Consider the following 14,177-nt stretch of genomic DNA (forward strand, 5'->3'; position numbering starts at 1 on the left):
GGAAAACTGGAGTTGCTCCCTTTATCCCATTCATTCCTGAAGCAACTCGAAGGGTCAGCTTCTGATCATCTTGCTCAGAGCTTCAGGGACATAACAAGCTCAAGATGCCTCCCCGCAACTGTCTAGCTGGCTTGCTGCAAGAGGGCCTGTCTGAACCTGCCCTAGACCTGGCACTGGACCTGACTGAGCCCTGCTGGTCTCTGCAAGAATGAATTCCTGAATCCCAAGAGGTGCCTCCCAAGTTCCTGGGCCTTTGACAGGCAGAGTGCACTCGTGTTCTGAAGAGGGAGCAATCCAGAGCTTTGAGCTTTTTGCAACCAAGTCCGTCTGTGATGACTACCAACGCAAAGCTCCGCTGGATCCAACTATTCGCACTACAGCGACCGTCAGAGACTAGTGCAACACCAGATCTGCTCTTCACACTACAGCATCCAAAGCCCACTGAGACCATGATCAAGGAAGCTTCTGCAATCTCTGCCCACAGTTACAGGCAGGATCTTTACGCTACATCGATGACTTTCCACAATGCCCGGATTGCTCAATCAATCAGTTCATATTTTTATAGTGCGGCTTATTGCCCAAGAGGATATCCAGGCGCTGTGTGCAGTTTTTAACTGCCATTTCATTTTATTTTTAAAAAATACTTTTTATTATATTTTGTACATTTACAACCAATCCCCATTGCCCCAACCCCCCGCCCCAGCTCAGACCTACCCAGTACAAACAAAATTCCAGGATTTTCATTTTGTAAAATATTACATCAACAGAGACAAACATTTTCCATTAATGCAGAAAAAAAATATAAAACAACTCTAAACAGGAATTTCACATGGATTACACATTCTCTGTCTGTCTTTGTGACTATTTCAATAACGGATCCCATATTGCGAGTTCCTTTTTACGCTCATTGCGCCCCTTTCTTTTATATATGGCTACCTGTAGACTACATGTAGCCAGTAGCTGAGATCTCCATTGTTGGAACACTGGTGGATTTGATCAAGCCAAGCAGACGCCACACATAATCTAAAAACAGCAATTGCTACAAATATCACCCCATGCATGTGTTTTGGACGTTCTGAGTTAGATATACCTAGCATAATTTCACCAGCAGCGATTTCTATGCTTGTGTTAAATACCTCTGATAAAAAGGCTGAAATATCATTCACTAACTTCATTAATCCCTCACAAGAAGCAAACATATGTACGCTGTCAGCTTCCGTTGAAGCACAACTAGGACATGTTGTTCCTTTACCAGTCCCCCCTTTAGCGATTTTGCATGGAGTACAATATAGAAAAAAGAAGGTTTGAAAATATTGAGCCTGTAATTTTGTGGACATTAGATAGGATTGAAATAATGCGAAGGAGTGGCGGATAGTTTCGGCCAAGACCCCAGGTTTAGCCTGCCATTTTGTAATATATTTATCAGTATTGTCCAGGAGACATACATTCAATAAGTCATAAATTTCGCCAATTTTTATCTTTATCTTTTAAGCCATGTTCTCCATTAACGGAACTACATGAAATTTGAATCCGCCACAACCCTTCTTCCAGAGAAAATCCCGAATTTGTAAATATTTTAAAAAGTCCTGATGATATAGGTTATACTCCATCTGTAGTTCCTCAAAATATTTCAATCCTGAGATAGAGTAAAAACATCCAAGTTGTGTAATCCTTCTCTGAACCCATCTTCCCATACAAGTATCATTAAAAATCCCTGGGAGATTATTATTTTCATAGATTGGCGTATAATGAGATAATCGTCCGATACCCAATAATTTGCGCGTATTATTCCAGACCTTAAAGATGCCAAATATAGACTTAAATCTGACTTTCCTAAAGTAACTATCATTCTCATGGTGCCACAAGCACCAAGTAGGAGTTCTTGTGGTGTTGGAATATCCCCGGCATTACCTACATCTATCTTAAATAATACATTAATGCAATATTTCAGTGTGGTGGTCCAATATTATAGTTTGAGGTTGGGCATAGCCAATCCCCCTTTATCTCTCGGTAGGGTGATAAATGTTAATGCTCTACAAGGTCTCTTACATTCCCATAAAAACCTGGAAAACATGCTATCTATATCTTTAAATATTTGCGAAGAAAATTCCAAACAGTTTGCTCTGAAAAAATATAAAAATATAGGTAAGAAAAGCATCTTAATCAAGTAGCATCTCCCCCCGATAGATAGATGGAGACTGTTATACCGAACCATATCTTTTTTTGTACGTTGCATTAGTGGGATGATATTGTCATTAACTAGATTCTCTAAGTTGGCTGTTATATTAAAACCCAGATATATAGCTTTCTCTGTTACTCATTTGTCCCTCATCTCAATGTTACTATTGGGGATAATCTGAGTTTTGCCTTGATTTCATTTATATCCTGATATCTCACCAAAGATCTTGGCTTCTTCTTCAATTACCCCCATTGAGTTCACAGGGTCACGAGTAACCAAAGCAATATCACCCGCATATGCCAACGTTTTTGTTGCTTGGTCTCTTATCCAGATGGATGGAATTAACTCGTTATTATCTAGTCTCCGAATAAATGGATCAATATATAACTTGAATAAAAGAGGAGACCCCGTACACCCCTGTCTCATCCCTCTAGTAATAGGTAGTGGTTCAGATACTGACCCAATAACCATTACGATAGCCGACGGGTCCTGACACAACATATGTATTGCTTTAATAAAAAGTTCCTCGATACCACTCCATGCCATGACAATCCAGAGATATTTCCAGGGGACCCAATCGAAATCCTTTTCGGCGTCTAATAATATAAGTGCCATAGGGTCTCCTGCCACCTCCGCCCAGTCGAACAATGAGATAACCCTTTGAATATGATCGGTTGTCGCTCTTCCTGGGATAAACCCATGCTGTTGTTTAGATACGATGTTGTGTATGTGCGGGGCTAAACAGGTCACTAATAGCTTAACATAAATTTTAGAGTCCTCAGTTATTAATATTATTGGACGAAAAGACCCAAGTTCAGTAGGATCTTCATGTTTTTTTTTTAAAAACACAATTTTAGCCATGGACCAAGATCCTGGAGGTCGACCCCCCTGAAATGTATGTGCAAACAGGTCTAACAATATCCTTGTTACCTGAAGGGAAAATTTAACAAAACATTCAGTGGGAACCCATCCATGCCCGCCGCTTTACCTGTTGCAAGAACATTAATTGCAAGAAGAATTTCCTCCCACTGCGGAATAGCATCCATACTTTCTATATAATTTGTCTCTAATTCTGAGAATCTATCTTGATCGATATATTCCTTGATTAAATCTTGTTGTATATCACTATCTCTATACAGATCCAGATAGTAACTGTGAAACGCTGTTCTAATTGCGTCAGGGTCTGTCCTTAAACCCACTTCTGGATCCCGAATAGCCTTGATAAAATTAGCTGATGTTTGTTCTCTGGTACGTACCGCCAGTTAGTGTCCTACCAATTCACTAAATTTATAAAAAATTTCCTTATGCATTATAGCCCTATCTATGGCCATTGGTGTTAATACATCAATAATACAATTTTTCGTAATTGCGACCTGCCTTAGTCTATTTTCAGCGTCCCTTCCCTCCTGGACAGGTTTTATTAGTCCTTCTTCAGCAGCAGCTAAATTATCCTAAAGTACTTTCATATCTTGTTTGGCTTTTTTATTTGCGTTTAATAAAAATTGAAGAGTTTCGCCTCTGATCCCAGCATTTAGGGCATCCCAAACAGTATTGATGGGTGCGCCAGGTCATGAGCAGCCTTCTGAAGGTTAGTAGGTCTTCGGTCTGCTGTAGGAGGATAGGGGAGGGGGTGCCAAGACTTGGCAGCAAGGTGGGAGAATGATCTGCCACCGGTGGTCGTTCTCCTGATGCAGGGGACGGTGGTGAGGGCGAGGTCCGCGGAGTGTAGCTGGCGGGTCGGGTTTAGAAGGTGAGCCATTTGTTGAGGTATGCTGGACTGGTGTTGTGGAGGGTTTTGTGTGCGTGGGTGAGGAGCTTGAAGGTGATCCACCTGTTAACGGAGAGCCAGTGCAGGTCTCATAGGTGGGGTGTGATGTGGCTGTGGCATGGGATGTCGAGGATCAGGTGGGCTGAGGTGTTCTGTGTGCATTGCAGTCATTTCAGTAGTTTGGCCTGGGCTCCCGCATAGTCCAGTCTGCTGCTGATGAGGGCCTGGGTGACCGTTCTTCTAGTGTCAGTGGGAATCCACTTGTAGATCTTTTGGGGCATATAGAGGGTGTTGAAGCAGGAGGATGAGATGGCATTGACTTGCATGGTCATGGAGAGTGTTGAGTCGAGGATAAATCCAGGTTGCGTGCATGGTCAGTGGGTGTTGGAGCAGCTCCCAGGGCTGTCGGCCACCGGGAGTCGTCCCAGGCTGAAGGCGAGGAGCCAAGAATGAGAACCCCGTCGTCCCCGAGTTCAGCTTCAGCCGGCTGTTCTTCATCTATTCGACGATGGCTTTCATACCTTCATGGAGGTTGGTTTTGGCAGTGACAGGGTCCTTGGTGAGTGAGAGGATCAGTTGTGTGTCATCTGCGTAGGAGATGATGTTGAGGTCGTGCAGTCTGGCGACGTGGGGGAGTGGGGCCATGTATATGTTGAACAGCGTCAGGCTGAGGGAGGATCCTTGGGGTACGCCGCTGATGATCTTGGTGGCTTCGGATCGGAAGGGAGGGAGGCAGATGCTCTCTGTTCGGTCGGAGAAGAAGGAGGTGGTCCAGTCCAGAGCTTTGCCTCGGAATCCTGCGTCGTGGAGGCGGGTGCACAGGGGGTGGTGGCAGACAGTGTTGACAGCGGCTGACAGGTCCAGGAGGATGAGGACCCCGGTCGCATGAGATCACAGTACCTCTCATTAACCAGTAGTGCTATTTCAAACGTCCATGTTTTCATATTATACTTAGTTGAACCAAGTTCATTAGTTAAGAGAAGAGGATTATGAGCAGAGAGTACCCTTGGTAGCTTTTCTATTGAATGGCCAGCTACTAGTGTATTAGAAACCAGGTTATAATCTAATCTTGCATGACTTGCATGTGGATGGGAATAGTACCTAAAGCCAGGATCCATCGGATGTTCTTTTTGCCAACAATCTATCAAACCGTAGGTTTGACATACATTTTTAAATGCTTGAAATACTTTTGGCTTCCTGCCCTTGTACTGAAAATCTGGTTCATCTGTCCAGTCACTTGGTAAATGAAGATTAAAATCACCACAGATTTTTACTGGGAGAAGCCAACTAACAAGCTCATTAGATATGTGATCCAGTACCTCTGGGTCATCACTAACATTACTATATATCGTACAGATAGTAATTTTCGCTCCATTATTCTGTTGACCCTCTGCGATAGCCCATCGTCCGTATTTATCGGATAAAGAACGAGTGAATTGAATCCCACCCCCTTTCGCCAATATAGCAACACCCTTTGTCCTTACTCCTTGTGTTGAGGCCGTAACCACCCTGAAGCCCAATTTATTAAGTAGATGGGTTTCAGAACCCTCAATGTGTGTTTCTTGTACAGAAAGGATATTAGCCCACATTAGCCCACATTGATTGTAAACCAACAGACACTCTTTTTCTTTTTTTGTCATCATTAGGGCCACAAATATTGATAGTCAAATGTTTTAGTTTAGCCATTTAGCTATACTGATACTTTCCCATCCCTGGTATACATTTCAATATCAGCATTGAAGTTTTTTTCTTGAGTCACCGTTACCCCAGGTCTGTTAAACTGCCATTTCAACCTGTCAAATTAAACCACTCACCAGGCTGAAACATTCCCTTTTCATATATATAAATCACCCAAAGGGTAGGCCCTAAAAAGACCATAGGGCAGGGTGCCATCTATTTAGAAAGTTGAACATGTACTTTTACATTTTACATGTCCTGCTAGTGGAAAACTCCTAACTTTGCTCTTCACTACAATAAGGCCTATCTCTCCCAGTGGATAACATTGAGTTACGTTATTACAGTTAATACGAGATACTATTTGATTGGGAATAGTAAGATATGCCTTGATTTCACTTAAATTAACTGTCATTTTAAAAACATATTATTGGTAACTTCAGATTTCAAGTCGCAGTTCTGAAAATGCCACTTTTAGAAAGTTCGTAGGTTGGGTCAAACATGACTCGTGAGGGACACCTAGTAATGACCAGTTGAACTGCAGCTCTTTGTAGAATTATTTTGATTTTGGATACTATAATATTCACTGCCCACTGCTAATCTTGTCCCATAATCCTTTGCAGGGCCTTTGGCTCGGATTGTATTTTTGCTCATAATAACTGTGCTTGAGGTGGCCCTAAGACGATGGGACCATCACTGAATCGTTCAGCAATATGTGCACTTTGTTTTCAAGGCATCCGCTTGATTCTCTCCCTAGGTTAGGGAGGATCCCAAAAAACATCACCTCCCTCACTGCTTGCTAAATCATCACTTTCACTTTTGTTAAATCACTATATACATTTTAGTATGTAAAGCACAGGTTATTTTCTATCTTTCCAAAAATATATAAGGTCTCTGTTTGCGGAGCGAAGTAGCGGAGTTCACAAAGTTTTTGTTCAACTTTTTGGAGTTCTGCGTAGTAGTACTCTGCCAACTACGCCCACCCTTAATAGTGGAACTTTTTATGGGTGATCTAAAGAATATTACACAACTCTCAACAAGTTTTACCTTTTGGAAAGTCTTTTACGATGCATTTTTATGTAACCCTCCTTAGGTCAAGTTGAGCTAATTCTTAGTTCATGCTTTATAAATGTGATTTGGTTTGAGGATTGCAGTGACTCATATCATTCAAACCCAATGCTGGAAAAGAAGCATTATGCTTAGGTCTTCCCCACTACCTCAGTCCCACTATATGATCTACACGAACAAAAAAAAGCTTGCTAAATTTGCCATTCTTCATTAAATAAATCTAGGAGAACAGTCAAATAGCTATCTAATTGATGTGCCCTCTGTATTTCCATCAGATGAGCAATGCATCAATTATTTTGTCACAGCAAAATGTTCTAATTTATTTCAGATCACCTGAACATGAAAATGGTACATCAGGTAAAAAAAAGAATTTCCATAAGACTCTCAATCAACTCAAATCATACATTCCCTTCTAACCTCAATGCCAAAAACATCCAATGAATCATCTGTAAAGTTAATACACAGAATATGATTTGCCACCTTTATTACAACATACAGGTGTTGCTTATCATTTACAATATAATCCATTGTGCCATAAAACCCCATAAATGTAATTTGCACCTTCTACAAAATGAAAGCCATGTTTTAATGGTACCAGATGAACTACTCTGAGTTTGACATACAGGCAGGATGGTCACATGTGTTTCCATCAACTCCTCGTATTAGTTTTACAGGCAAGATAACACTATCTAGTTAAAGATCTGTGATCTTGATTGGAAAGTTTTATGATGGATCAAAGCCACAGCATAGAAAATGTTCCAACTCAGAGGCTGGGTACAGTTAGGATGTATGGATGAGAATGCATGATAACAGACGGAGCTATAATAAGGTACGTTTACATTTCTGGAAAGGTATTGACCACCTTAAGCTAATTTAAATAATTAGGTGAAATAGCATTTTGGCTGTACTTTTAGAAACAACTCTTTTTTTGCAAAGTGATATTAAAATTATCACAAACATGATAACTAATGATATTACTTAGAGTTTGGCTCATGGGATACTCTTTAAAAAAAAACAGATGCCCTGCCCCTGAAATTGATTTAGGCTTTAAGGCACATTTAAATCCTGTCCAACAATTTGTAAATAAGGTCCATAATCTAATATTTAATTAGAACCTATTGATTAGGAACTGCTAATATGCCCACATCTTTGTGAGACACCTTTCCTCATTCACTTTATAATGGAGATCAAATAATCATCTTCTGAAATTATATATAAATAAACACAATATTAATAAAGGTAATGCTACATTTACTATATGTTACAGTATAGTGAACTGTACAATTTGTATGAACAGTGATAAAATTGTGCCCCAAACGTTCATGGGCTTCATTTGGAATGGTCATTTATCTAGCAGCACTACATTAAAATGACCACAGTACTAATAAATGAATATAATATTATCTGTCATTATACATTATGGTGTAATGGAAACCACTATGAATTGCAACTGTAATAGACACTGTTCCTAATGAATCTAGTTCCAAAATATTATTCTGGGATTCTTAACTGCATTTCAAATTAAAACTTTTCAATAAGCAGTTTCAAGGAAAGGTAATAAATAATTAACATGGTACTTTTTCAATTACAATTTTTTAAGCTAAACCTTCATATCAATACCTTTTCAACCCCTTGCTTTCAATAGAAAAAACATAGAACCATTAATTACAGAATCCACATGTGGTTTTATATTCACTGTTCTCTTCTCTCTCAATGTTTGTATACAACAGTTGGCTCTGGTCACAAGGGCACACCATGTGGCTTATCAGATATATGTTGGTGATACCCCCTAGGTGGTTAACTTGAGGAGGAAGGCCCGAGTAACACTGAGGGCATATCTTAGAGTAAGCAAGCTAGTTCTGAACTCCTGTAAAGCAGAGATGTTTGTGTTAGCAGCTTCTACTTCAGAAGCCAGCCCCTTCAAGTCGGCCCCCCACAGGTGGTGATGGTGGGGGCAACCTGGGACAGAGGTTCAAATGAAATTTTTCATACATCTGCCGAATGAAATATGTGATCAAGGACAGAAGTGCAGACATAAAGATAGTACTCATAAATTCCCTTTCTGAATTCCCAAAGTCGTAAACTTATATGTTTGGTCTAAGTTTAGACCAAACGTCTACGTTTACCTTTGTAAATTGGACCCATTATCTACAACCCATGTACTTCCTTTACCTCTAAAGGAACAAACACTGCATACAGATCTAACACTTCTTATGCTACATTTATATGCTCACCATGACAAAGTCTCCCCTATGAAATGAGGGAAGCACATCTCTGGACCCCATGGACTACACTGAAAAATTCCCACATGTTATCCCCTTGAACAATATTTCTTCTCTAACGAGTGATGTAGGTTCGCAGTTGCAGCTGCTCTAGGATTGGTTAACATTGATCCAATTTAGCATTAGTGGAATTTTCCCACCAAAGAAATACTAGATAACACAGTTGCTGGAGGGCTAAATAACTTGTATTGATTTACCTCAATTCCAAGCAAGAGAAGGTTTCTGATTCAGAGATTCCTCTTGGCTCTATAATATCCCCTTGTTATTCACAGGCCGCAGATGAAGCCACATCCGATCCGCAGGTAATCCGTAACCTTTAATATAATGTTTGAAAAAAAAATACATTTGAAAATATATCCGCAATAAATGTTTCGAAAGGTTTAATAAAGAACTCAAGGACAGGTATTAGTGATTTTCCCTTTTAAGTTGACTTTGTAATTTAGAAGCTCAGCTTCATGCATCATGCAAAGGATTCACAATTGACACTGTCTGTAGGTTTACATCAAGTACATCTTCTTATTAGGTCTGACTTACACACATACAATGCATGGATACATTGCTAGTTAATGATGATGAAGATACGCAATACATTAATTAAGCAAAACCCATATACCATTTAAGATAACTAATATGTCTGCTGCCCTATCAAATGCTGCAAAAGAACATTCCTTAATCACAGCTTTGTGAATTACTAAGAGAAAGCTTGAATGCTTGTATGTAAATAAGTTTAATTTGCACTGAACAGAGATGCCGGTCTGCTACTATGGCATATGAATTATTTCACTATCAGCAGTTCGAAACTAATAACATTGATGTTCCCAAATATACAATGCACAAACATACATCACACGTATGTGTGCATGGGTAATTTTATTACATAAAAATATCATATTAAGACCTTCTCTTATGATCTTACAAATACATATATATATATATATAGAGAGAGAGAGATGCCCTATGTCTACATAGAGCAATCAAGGAAGTTCTATTTATAGCGTGGGAAAATGGAAAAATGTCATGAAATGTGTTTTTTTAGTTAGTCCGTCCATGGCTTTAGAAGTCTTCAATCATTTCTATTGTGTTGAACAATAAGTATAGAATATGTTGGATCTTAGTTGGAGGTAGGTTTTGGTTTAAGTGAGAACTATGCATCGACATGGGGAGTGGCTCGTGGAATTTCATTTTTTATACTTCGTTGAGATGAAGTACATGTGAGAAATTGTGGTCTGCAATGTATTTCGTGGTAAAAACCATAAAGACATAAGGCAGAACATGACTGTCATATTTTCAAAAAATGGCAAATAATGTGGGGTTGTACAAAGTATTTTTGGGGTCACAAATGCTCCAATTCAGAGTTTTCAACCGTAAAAGTGGAGTGGAAAATGTTTTCCGACTACTAAATGGGTTTAAAAATGGATCAGGAATTGCTGTTTGGAAGGGACATTTTTTAGGTGTCCTTTCCAAAAGCAATTACTATTCATATGTATCGTTGTTTTGGGACTGAAATTGTGGTCATATATCATTGAAAGTTTACCAAACCCCAAGTTAAAGTGGCACCTCATTTGCAGAAGAGAAAATAAAGTTTGTTGGGGAGCAGGCAGTAGTCCATGAGACCACTGGCAACTCTCAAACAAACTTTGAAAAAAAATAAGTTACCTTTTTTTAAACATGGTCTTGTTTTCTTTAAGAAAATTTGGCTGCATTTAAAAAACAACGAATTTATTGAAAGTCAGTCATAGAGCCAAGCAGGCCACAAATCCTTTGATGGACGTCAATTGGATTGAGTTGCACTTTTCAACTTTCTTAGAGAATATCAATGAGTTTGTTCATACTCAGAATTTTCCTAACCAGCCAATTTGGTCATGGGTTGGTTTGGAAAACTATAATCTGGTTGCAAATTACAGTCTGCTGGTCAGGCCTATCATTTCCAAAACACATATAGTTGGCTTTTGGTCAGCCCTTTCCTCATGATTAATTAATTTTGGTCTCTCTACCATTAATGTTCCTAATGTGATGACTTTTCTCTGTATTAATCTGATTGGCGGGCCAGAAGCATTTTGGTCTCACAGTAATGCTATCAGTTCACGTATATACCGCTGACCTTTATTGAGTACAGGGAACCACTATTACTTTGTCTTTGTCTGTCTGAAGTGATGTGTTTTACTGCTCCTTCCTCTTTGTGCTGATTCCCCCTTTAACTGTCCTCCACATTCCCTTTTCATTCTCTGTTTTAATACCCACTCCCCTGCTCCCTGATGCAGGCTGCTTGTACAACTTCATAACCATTTCCTATGTGAATTTTATTTATAGAAATATTTTTTAAGAGGGTATGGTAGATACAAAATGCTGCTGGACCCCTCGCAAAATGTGCCACTCTTTACTTGCCTTTTTTTAAAAATCTTTTTTATATATATTAAAATTTTTCAGTCTAACATAGGTGTCTGTCATGTTAGACTGATAAATTAAAAATGACTGCCACATCAAGACACCTGGGTCCCAATGCACATGTTTTGATGTGTGCATGCGCTGTGACACCAACAGCCATCTTGGAAAAACATTTTTTAATGGGAAAAGCCTTTTTTCAAAAACGTCATTGCATGACTGTGTATGCATTGTCACAGATGTGTACAAATGTGATTGCAAAAATCATTGGAAAAGCCAATAGTTCAGCCATTGAGGTCCTATTCTTATTGACTTTGGCAATGCTTGCTAAATTAGGTAAGGCGATGTCAGTCTCTGCCATGGTGGAGAAAAACAGGTCTGGGAACAAGTGGAGATAAAGTAACCACTACCACACACTCTAAGGGGCATATTCACAAAGATTTATCTTCGAATTATCCCCATTTTAACGCATTAAAAGTGGTGAAAGAATTAACACCCCATTCACAAGCTGGTGCAAACTGCAGACAACACCAGTATTCCCGCGATAACTGCCCCCAAATTTATCTCCACGCTTGACACCACCAACTAGCACTAATAAGATGTAGTGTAGGGGTACCTGTGCAAAAACACACGAGAAAACCACACCACATTCACAACAAACTGCCAGATCTGCGTAGCGAAGCAAAAACAGTGGATAACCTGTGGTAGGACCAAGGATTTTACACCTGGCTTTTGCTGGTGTTAAGCAGGAAAACTACCTGCAGCATGGAAGGGAACACAGCCAGGAGCATTTTCAAGAAGCAGGTATTCCAGATGGAAGGTGTCTGCCTAAGTTAGCACCACTCAAATGACAGTATTTTTGGTTAAAACAAATGGTCAGACTTCGAGGAAGATGATTGCCGCAGTCACCATGCTGCCAGTCTCACAGTGACACCTGGCTTCCAGCAGGGGCAGTGTTGGGCCGGGAGCTCAAAGTAGTTATGATGAGACTTCTCAGCCGATAACTGGCCATTCACAATGTATCGCCGGCTAACGCAGGATTTTCATTCGCCATTGCGATGATTACTACATGGGTTTTGACACCCCTTCCCTGTTACTATGGTCATGAAAATAGCCCACTAACATGGTGATATTAATCAGGGTTGGCGTTAACTTTTCTTGCGATAACTGAAGATGGCGATAGTTATCACCCGTCTTTGTGAATATACCCCTTAGTGTTACAATGAGTAGCATCTTCGTTTGGGGCTACACTGGATTACAAACTTTTACTTTTGAAATAAGTAAAACAAATCAATTGATTAGATTGTGTTGACATTGCTCATTCTGTTAAATTGTAAATTTCAAAGCTCACAGTTTTGGAATATTCTAGAATTATATCACCATAGCAGAGCTCTAAAACATCTAATATATTGCAGGCAAAGCCCCATATGAATAATGAATCGACTTATTGCTCAAATTTAAGAAAAATAAGTTCCTTAGAAAGGACTGAGTCCTCTGAAATAATTTAAAATCTTTCATTATAAGCATCATGTGGATATGTTTATCCGCACCCTGAAGGTTAGGCTGATCTGAATCTTACCCTGCAATTTTAATGCTCTTTACAGTAACACTCCTATTCAAAAGGATATGCAGCACTTATAGTCCATGAAAGAAGTCATGCTGCTCAAGGAAGTAATTTGCTTTATTAGTTATTCATGTGTGCTAATGACTGAGGTGTGATTGTCTCTATGCTGAGGCTTTAGCTCAGAGGCAAGTCCAGGCTAAATCAAAAGGATAAATGCAATTAGACATTCGCTCGACGTGAGTGATAGAGAAAGGACAGTTTAATAGGTTTAGCTATGCGTGGTCTATACAGAATCTGTGTCAAGGCCTATACATATGCAGGAGTGCTGTCGGTGACATCAGGGAACTCTATTATTTTGAGTGTATCAGAAGAAGACAACCATCTATCATGATTCCGAGTCGGTGGCATAGACCCTGTAAAAACTACAGTTTTCACGGGTAGAGTAAGCTGGTTTTTAAGCCTTTATATTATGAAGACAGGGTCTTAAAGCTTCCTTCACTGGCTCACTGCTGGGATATCAATCACGTCTACACTCTGGTGTGTTTCACTCACTAAACTGTGTGAGTGATCCATACCTAACATATTTCTTCAAGTTAAAGAAGTTTTCAGTGGAACTTAAACTCCTCATCACCGAATTCTATGCAGAGTTACATCTGGTTGTGAGATCTGACAGAGTTCTATTCTTTTTGGGTGTTGCTGATACAATGTGAGCAGTGCATAGAAATTCAACCAAATAGAGCAATAAATCCAGCATGTTAATGTTTCATCCCTTAATAGGTAGAAGAATCAATACAAAATGAAGTGGATAAATTAAAATGTTTTTTGCTTTGCATTTGGATTACGATATTGGTGTTCAGATTTTATTTCCCATTGCCTTTTCACATGTGGGACTCAGGGGATGCTAGGTAAAGATTACACTGGAAATTTCTAGGGTTATTTAACTAGATGTCATTTCCTGATAAGAAACATGTGTGCTTATTAATATATAAATATGAGTCATTTGGAATTAAAATGAAAAAGGCTGGGATGTACAGCATTATGCTTTCTAAATTAGGCCACCAGCCCCTTGATTCCATCATGAATTAACATGAATGTTATTGCAAAATATTCAATGCATGTTTACTGTTCTGGCTCACAACGTACGCTGCAAAATTAGAACTGTTTGTTTTGTAATGACATGTTGTTCTCAAAGAACTTTAGGGGACGCCTTTAGATCCGTTTCAATGCTCTTCTGGCTCGCACACTGTAGTTCATTCACTC

At 39.4% G+C, this 14,177-nt stretch overlaps 1 protein-coding gene across 1 annotated transcript in view; it reads right to left on the reverse strand.

Moving 5' to 3' along the window:
• The window catches only part of MGAT4C (MGAT4 family member C), a 1,083,724-nt gene that overhangs the window by 764,642 nt on the left and 304,905 nt on the right, over positions 1–14,177 (reverse strand). The window contains exon 2 of the mRNA XM_086936888.1: positions 9,169–9,285. The gene's annotated coding sequence lies outside the window, so the exon portion shown is untranslated. The remainder of the gene's footprint in view (positions 1–9,168; positions 9,286–14,177) is intronic.

The sequence above is a fragment of the Lissotriton vulgaris genome, chromosome 1_1, assembly GCF_964263255.1.
Source record: "Lissotriton vulgaris chromosome 1_1, aLisVul1.2, whole genome shotgun sequence".
In the NCBI taxonomy this organism is placed as follows: Eukaryota; Metazoa; Chordata; class Amphibia; order Caudata; family Salamandridae; genus Lissotriton; species Lissotriton vulgaris.